Source organism: Dreissena polymorpha, chromosome 10 (genome assembly GCF_020536995.1).
Source record: "Dreissena polymorpha isolate Duluth1 chromosome 10, UMN_Dpol_1.0, whole genome shotgun sequence".
NCBI lineage: Eukaryota > Metazoa > Mollusca > Bivalvia > Myida > Dreissenidae > Dreissena > Dreissena polymorpha.
In genome coordinates this window covers 37,965,652-37,974,120 of record NC_068364.1, presented here as the reverse complement: position 1 = coordinate 37,974,120, position 8,469 = coordinate 37,965,652, and the positions used below count along the sequence as shown (strand labels likewise).

At 37.1% G+C, this 8,469-nt stretch overlaps 1 long non-coding RNA gene across 1 annotated transcript; it reads right to left on the bottom strand.

Annotated features, from left to right (window-relative positions):
• Positions 1-4,963: 4,963 nt before the first annotated feature.
• On the bottom strand, positions 4,964-7,790 carry LOC127848359 (uncharacterized). The gene is made up of 3 exons (XR_008034464.1): positions 7,613-7,790; positions 6,900-6,961; positions 4,964-5,223 (listed from the first exon to the last, which is right to left on the bottom strand). It is a non-coding gene; the product is annotated as an uncharacterized LOC127848359 (long non-coding RNA).
• Positions 7,791-8,469: the final 679 nt, after the last annotated feature.

The following is an 8,469-nucleotide window of genomic DNA, read 5'->3' as shown; positions in this document are numbered from 1 at the left end:
GTGTCTTACTGACAATAACGTAGTGACTGTAATGCATTGCATTCCAATCCGCAATGTATCAAGGTCAGTTTGCGGTCAGTTGCAGAAATCTTTATATAAACGCCGTCTCGTAAACTTTGTGCACTTGAAGTCTGTTTTGATCAGAAAGATACTAAATAAAGATATTCGGCGATATTATTGTGGTATGTCAATCATCGATTTTTAATATGGTTTCAAAATTTGCATGATAAGGACCAATTTTGATAAAATTAATTAGAAATATTTATGCATTTAGACCAGTTTATTAAGCATGACAACAATAATTCGCTATACTATAATTATGCAATTAAATAAGATTCGAGTATTGCCGGCTGACCTATATGCACTCGTTTATTTTCATGTTTCTTGTGTTTTTCTATACTGTAAATATAGATATCTGAGTAATAATATCACATAAAGCAAAATAAGCCACGAAATCTGGCGCAACACCCCGTAATTGATTTGCTTATGATGTAGCTATCAACTGCGCAGAAAAAAGGCATCCGCTACTTTTTATCTCATTGAGATAACTTTTGATCGTTCATAAACATCGACCACAATCAACGCCGTATATCTTTTTTAAAGATATTTCTTGTTTTAATTGCACTCCGCTTCTATTTAGTTATGCAATCCTCTTTTTATATCTCGTGGCCACGACATAGCTAACTCGTGGCCACGAGATAGAAAAAAAGAGAAGAGCAATAAAAAAAAGAGAAGAATGAATGTCCCCTCTATGCAACCGTAACAAAGTTCTTAACGGCGTGTTTTCATTCTGTCCAGCCCGTGTGTAATCATATGTGAACCCCATTGATCCTGCGCCCTGAATAATATGTGTCCCGTATTCCAAACGAGCAAGTTTACGCGGCCCGACGCGTAATTCTGGAAACCTAGGTTCGCATGAGAACCTATGATTCCCAAATGAAAACCACGGATTCAGTATTAAAGACGCATAATTCTGAAATTAAAACCTAGGTTTTCAAATGAGAATCTAGGTTCTCATGAAAACCTAGGTTCTCATTTTAACACTTGGGTTCTTGAAGCCATGTGCAATCTTCAAGCGAAAACCTAGGTTCTCATTTTGAGAACCTAGGTTTTCATGAGTAACCTAGTTTCTTGGGATTATGAGTCGAACCGCTTGCCATACTGATACATCGTTTTCATGACGTCATTACAGAAGAGACACCGTAAATGACTGCAAATATGGCAGAGTATAGAAGGCTTACGGTTGCCTGTTGCGAACCCTTTTCTTTATATATGGACTTATACGCAACGATCATTCATTCTGTAACTGAACAAATATTGAACGATTAACTTCTGAATATACTTAATTCCCAATAACTGTCATAAATAGTAATTATTCAACAGTAACAGTCAACAACTAGTGTACGCCTAAAAATAAACAATCAGTACACATGTTTCTATTTTTACTATTTTTTAAGACACATTGAATGGGAATTATAGACAACTTATGAAAAGCTTATTAAATGCTTTTACGGTCGTATTAAAAAATTATGAAATACAAATGACATTACAAATGCTTTTGCCAATATGTCAGTGCGCATGCGCGGAAAATATCACGATTCCACTAATGTACGTTGTTTTGAGGGCACCTTTCAGCAGTTTTCGTAAACGCGTGAAAACATACACTCTTTTTCAAAGATCGAGTTAAAAACGCTGCAGTATCAATTGTTTTGTCATTTCCGGTGAACGGCTGTGTTAATTCAAGTCAACCGCAGGCCGAGATGGCGGTGGTGATAGTCATGATGATTATGTTGATAGGTCTGCTATCGAGCAATGCGGTTGGCGAGAGGACAGTTTCTGACACAGAAAATCTTCTGTCGAATCTAACGAATGGATACAATTTCAATGTTCGGCCGGTGGTCGAACAACTCTCTGCAGTCAATGTGACGATGAAACTGAACGTGAAATCAATTGTGAATTTTGATGAAGTTCAAGGCATTTTATCCTACACTACCGGAATAAGATTGTTATGGATGGACTACCGACTAAGGTGGGATCCGAGGGAATACGGGGGTTTGCAAACGTTTGCAAATATTCCATTTTTACAGATGAAGTTCCTAGAGGTGATTCTCTCGTCACCCGCCACGGGCAGAGGCTATTTGTCTGAGAGTTGGAGTAAAGCGCGGCTTATTTGGAATGGTATAGTACTTACTATTGTACTTTGGGTGTTGTGTTCAGTTGATATCAATCTGGAAGGCTGGACGGACCGCTCTTCACCAGGGTAACTGACGATACAACGACTTGACGCTGAGAACTCTTGCAGACGACTGCGACGACTACACGTTATTTTTGCTTACGTCATTCATTTCTTAATTACAGGACAATCCCGGACAATCTGGGCATGTATGGTTAATAAAGGGCAGGGTTTTCCACAGGCCATTTAACGATCCCTCGCCGGGAATTTTCCGATCAGTGTATTTTGCAGTAAAAGAAAGTGGAGATTGTCAAGATTTTTTTATCAGTGTATCAATATTCCCTGTTTTAAAAGAGCACTTGGTACATACTTTCACAAGTAATCGCCATAAACACCACATGGGGTAATGGATAAGCCACTGATAAGAGAATAGCATGACGCGCGTATCGATTATTCTAGCCACATTACACAGTCAATTAAATGCTGACAAGGATGTATCAGGTAACTTTCCAGTCGTCAAACTGTGATGTTCATCGTCCAATCGGTTACGCGAATGCATATGAGGGCGGGGTTAACTATCGACCATTATTTTTGATTGACGTCGGGCACGAAGTAAGATTTTATCGCAGCTTGATTAGCAAGAAGTTGTTCCATTTACGTAATATAAAACCGGTAAATAGAACAGTACAGTACATTAAAGACTGTTTCGGGCATCATCATCACACCTTTTTACTGTAATCAAGTGTTTCTATGACTCATAATTAATACGAGAAATTAATTGCAAGTGGTAAACAATTAACCAATTTAGCGAGTAAGTTGTGCAAATAACTCCCGGTTACAATTATGCGAATACAATATTATTCCAGTACATGTATATTTCATCATGTCCATTTATAAAACTAATTCACCTCGTTTTTCTGACATTTATTCGACACGTAATGCGCTTTAACAAATTTTCATTGAATTAATTACGCACACTTGTAAATGTTTCGTCCGATAATCAATACTTAGAAGACTGATGATGGCAACCGGCCGTAATCCTCGTGGACAACGTGCATTTATTGCATAATTCCATCAAAACATGTATTCGACTCGTAAAGTGTTTAAACAAATTATCATTGAATTTATAACGCAACTGTTAATATTTGTTGAAATCTCAAATGTGAATAATTAAATTTGTTATCCGAAACCCATTCTAGTAAGTCGATGTTAACGCGTTCTTAATCCGAAACACACTTCCGAATGTAAATGTTACAGAATCGTTAAAATATTCTTGCTTCAAATTAGCAGTGCAAATTTATTTTGTGTCGAAGCTTTTTCTCAATTTAAAAGAGCGCGAAAATTATGCAGCATGTACAATGTCGCGTCATTTAGAAAGCGTGCGTGTATTGAGCGTTTTAACAAGCACACAACACGTCAGGGGATTGACGCATGTTCGGAGGCAATATTTCATCAAATCTATAAATAGTCACTTAAAATTTATTTGATACTATACACAAATGGCAAGGTTTGTGTTAAAGAAATAATTGAGAGCTTTTATTGTGAATATTTTCCAGAAAGTGATTCATAAAAAAACAGAATAAACGGGATTATCGGGTAAAAAATAGAAACTTGAAAAGTAGTACGTATACAGTAATAGAGTCGGGTTGAAACGGATGTATTGGCGAATCGTTCGAGTCGGGATTCAACTATCTGTGCGAGAAAGTTTTAAAACAATTAAACAATATAAAAAATTATATATATTTTTAATGACTGGAGGATTTTCTTGAAGAGTCATAGCGCACCAAAAGACGTCTTTTGACGCTGTTTTTCTTTGAGTTATAACGCACCACAGAAAGTGAATTGACATTTTAAATTAAAAAATAAATCAACATGTCCTCCCGAACCATCTCTATCAGCCCCGGGGCGCCTGACAAACATCCTGTGGAAAGCACTGAAGGGCAGGGGGTGCATCAGAAGGGCAGGGCGGGGCTCCGGAGGGCAGGGCACGGCGCCCTTCCATTTAGGCATAGCTTTAGCACTGGTGTTAATTGACAGACAACAGCAACAATTTCGCGCTCTTATTAAAACCCGGGTTAATACATATACAGTGAATGGTTAATTCGGTAGATAAGTACAAATGGAGTTTAGGCAGCAATGTCTATCACGTGGCTGTAGAAAAAAACGTGTAAATAAGTTCTATAAACAGACATGATGAAAGATTCATGTACTGGAAATAAATTGTTACCGCATAAAATTGTTATCGACCCTTGTCTTCACTCTCCATAAGTAATTAATTGCGCAACATTTTCCTTTAAATTTTCATAAGTAACAATAGTTTAAGGCAATTTTACAGTAATTGTTTGCAGGAAAAAGGTGTAATGATAATGCCCGATGCAATCTTTAATGTACTGTTTTAATTACCGTTTTATATTACGTAAATGGTAAAACTGTGATTCCTTCTTAATCTATCACCAATAGACGCTTACTTCATGACTGACCGACTTCAATCAAAATCAATAGTCGCCGGTTAAGCCCGCCCTCATAAGCGTTCTCGTAAACCGATTGGACTGTGACATCACAGATTGGCAACTGGAAAGTTACCTGGGAATTTCTCATGATGCATCCGTGTCAGCAGACATGACTGTGTTATGTAGCTTTGATATTTGATATGCGCGTCATGCTATCTCCTATCAGTGGATTATCTATAACCCCATGTGGCGTTTATGGCAATTACTTGTGGAAGTAGGTACTGATTAGGTAAAGTAGGGAATATTGATAAAGGTTACAATATACCAAAAGATTTCCTACACAAATTCAATGTAAAAGCAATAACTTCAACAAAAAATAAAGTCAAACTTTTGCGCATAGAGACCCCCATAACCATACCTTTTCTTAAAGAGCATTCCAAGTCGCAATGATTTAGACAATAAAAAAGGGGGGTCATGCGTTTTGCAAGAAAGAACTCGATGCGAATCAGCGGTCACTGTTTTACAGCCATCAATTTACCGGGTTCGTACCAGTGGATGAGGGTTTCCCGCCATCTGTCAAAGTCTCATGTAGTCTTTAACCTTCAAGCAAATGAGTGAATTTCTGTTAAACATCAATGTTTTCCCTACCACATGCACAAAGAAACATTCTAAAATAAAGTCATGGCAAGTGCCCACACAGAGAATTGTGTCTTCTTATAAATGATGTTCAGGTTTTTAAAGAGTATAGCATTGCACTCCAAAAAGATTTAGTATATTGTAACCTAAAGGAAAAATATGTTCTGAATGAAATGTGTTTTTCTTGCATATTATTATCTTCCTATTCATATTGCACCAATATATTAAGTTTGGCTGGATTATCTGTCCATTTGGCCATTTTAGATCACATTTTCACATGCGGGTGTTTTCGGTCCGAAGAAGGCGATTTAAGGGCTGTTAAAGCTTAAATGTCCCTTTAAGAGTTAAAGCTGTTGTGTTCAATATCTGCAACAAAATACCAAAACAAACCATATGGACAGGCACGTGGGGCTTATGCGGGGTGGGGAAAGAATGAACTTGTTAGATATTTTCACTCCAAGCAATTTTGATAATGTCTTTTTTGTGTGTGTTTTTTTTTAAATACCCCCAAAAATGTCATTTTCACAGCAAAAATATCCAATTTCATCCAAGACAAACAACAATTAAGCAAAAATGAGAGATCAAAGATACTTTGAAGTGTAGAAATCAATAAGCTTCCTATAACTTGTTGTTTCACACGTATAAAAGTGTGAAATCTTGAAAGCGCCTTGTTGCTCGGAGCCCATTTATTTACCAGTCGCAAATGGTATATTCTAGCATATAATGCCATGGGTGCCTTTAAACTGCAGCAGATGGTCAATATGCTCTGCCAGCTGTCATTCAGAGGTTCAAGAGAATACAAAATTTCATATTTTGGGCGCAAAACAAGTACTTTTGACTATTTTTATGGTGGCAATCTGGTCAAAATGGGCGTTAATAACTGAGCGAAAGACAAAAATGCTCATTTTGGGGGTTTAAACTAGAAGGAAAGGTTAAAATGAACAAGATACATATATGTTGGAGAGCATTATAAGCTTAGAAATGAAGTTCTATGAAGTAACAGGGGCAGAAAGGCAGCTCAGATCAATGCAGGCTTCCTGAAAGAGGTTTCTAGTACATCTTCTGGGGACACAGCTTCCCGCAGAATTCTCAACACAACACATATCATTGATCCATGTCACCTTTGTATGCAAAGACAAGCAAATAAGGTCAATACTTCCCATAAATCACTGAATGAGAGAAGCATGTACCAAATGAAAAACTAAACTGGTTGCTGAAAGTGCCACATTTTGGCAAAAAGATCCCTCTAAGGTAAATGATGAAGGGGACTCTTGCTACAACAATCCTATGTTTAAGTCGGACGCCACATCCTTTCAAGCCGGGACCATGACTGTAAGCATATTGTGAGAAAACAATACCAAACACAAGCTAATTGTAGGGTTACAAGTAGCATATCAACTCAGATGCACTGCATACATGCTAAGGAACAAGGATAAACCTGTTAAGTGCCAACTTCTGCTGCCAACAAAGCGCGAGCTTTATGTGTCAGGACGCGGAACTATCCATACAAACTGCACGGGGAATTGCATGGCGGCAAGGGTTTGAGTGACCACAAACCTGATTATGACAGTATTTCACACCTTAAGCATCATAAATATGCTTATTGGCTTGCGTACATGATAATAATTTAGTATTATTACCTGTTTTACCATCAACAACCCTTATCCAGTGGCCCTCGGCTTAGTTGCAGACATTCCTCTACCTGAAAAAGTCAAAATTCCCAATAAAAAATAGATATAAAATGGCAAAAAACATGCATTTAAGTATTTTTAGTGTATTTTTATGAATAATATGAAGTAATAAACCTTGTTATGTTCATGATTGTACTAAATATGAAGGCTGCCTCAATTAAGTGTCTGCTGCACTGTCCAAACTGTAAAAATGTCCGCCATTCCATGTCGGTGAAATGGGGCTCTGTTTGAATGTTCATGCTTTATGCACTAGCTATTGTTGCGTTACTGGATCACGGAGTTCCTGGCGTTGAATTCTGACTTCATGTAGCACACTAACGCTACACGGTCAACCAATATGCCTTTGAATTCAAGTCGGAAAGCAATTTAGCCCTTATTTGGCTATATCAGGGTGGGGGTCAACTTGAAAAACAACTATTCCAGGTCAAATTATCTGAATTCATGCATTTAAGGCACTTATTTTCTTCTCTTTTGTTAAGAAATGACCAAAAATCAGCTTTCCCAGTCATATTTTGCACTTGCAGATGATATTTCATTTTTACCTAAAGCTAGTTTAGGTTACAATATACCAAAAGATTTCCTACACAAATTCAATGTAAAAGCAATAACTTCAACAAAAAATAAAGTCAAACTTTTGCGCATAGAGACCCCCATAACCATACCTTTTCTTAAAGAGCATTCCAAGTCGCAATGATTTAGACAATAAAAAAGGGGGGTCGTGCGTTTTGCAAGAAAGAACTCGATGCGAATCAGCGGTCACTGTTTTACAGCCATCAATTTACCGGGTTCGTACCAGTGGATGAGGGTTTCCCGCCATCTGTCAAAGTCTCATGTAGTCTTTAACCTTCAAGCAAATGAGTGAATTTCTGTTAAACATCAATGTTTTCCCTACCACATGCACAAAGAAACATTCTAAAATAAAGTCATGGCAAGTGCCCACACAGAGAATTGTGTCTTCTTATAAATGATGTTCAGGTTTTTAAAGAGTATAGCATTGCACTCCAAAAAGATTTAGTATATTGTAACCTAAACGATGTTTCTGGCAATTTATACGGACTGTAAACAGGAATTTACATGAAGAGACTGAATTTGAAAAAAGGGGAAAAAATGTTCAATCGCCAATTTCAATAAAATCTTATTTTTGATCGCCAACCAGAAATTGTAATTGTCAAATGCGACTTTGGCGATCCGTAAATACGTAGCACTTAGGTACTCATCCGTTTAACAGAATTTTATGATGTGGAAGGTTAATACTTGACACAAATTGAATCAACATAAATGTAAGTGTTTTCAAAATCTTTAATGTTTTGAGAACATACCCAGTGTGGGAGAAACTGCTGTTAATGTGACAGAATCGATGTACAACGTACTACAAGTTGGATTAAGTTGGATTATAGGCATGTTAACAAGTATTTTATTGTTTTTGTGACAAATAGAACAGAGAATGAAAGTATCTTCCTTTTTCTAAACATTATTATATGACGAAATAACATGACAAAAAACGTGATTTGGAACACCT